The following is a 330-nucleotide window of genomic DNA, read 5'->3' as shown; positions in this document are numbered from 1 at the left end:
TCAATTGGACACGAGCCACTCACAACGCTTGAGACTACAAAGCTCCTAAGCACCGGTCACTGTGATTGGTGGTGTCCAATCGAGCCGTGGTCAATAGGGATCACCCCTTATTTAATAATAAGTAGTTGAACAACAAAATTAAGTCATTAATTGTCATTTTTTTATTTAAATTAGACCACATTTTGAGCATCGGAAGAAACGCTAATTGACTGATATATTAATATGGCCGATCACTTGTTCCACCATCCTCATTGGTTAATCATCTTCTTGCGCAACAGCACACCTCTTCTTTATTACACCATGGTTCTAAGCCCGCAGCACACACTCTAA

Source organism: Trachymyrmex cornetzi, unplaced genomic scaffold, assembly GCF_001594075.2.
Source record: "Trachymyrmex cornetzi isolate Tcor2-1 unplaced genomic scaffold, Tcor1.1 scaffold682, whole genome shotgun sequence".
Classification (NCBI taxonomy): Eukaryota; Metazoa; Arthropoda; class Insecta; order Hymenoptera; family Formicidae; genus Trachymyrmex; species Trachymyrmex cornetzi.
Note: the sequence above shows the minus strand (reverse complement) of the source record.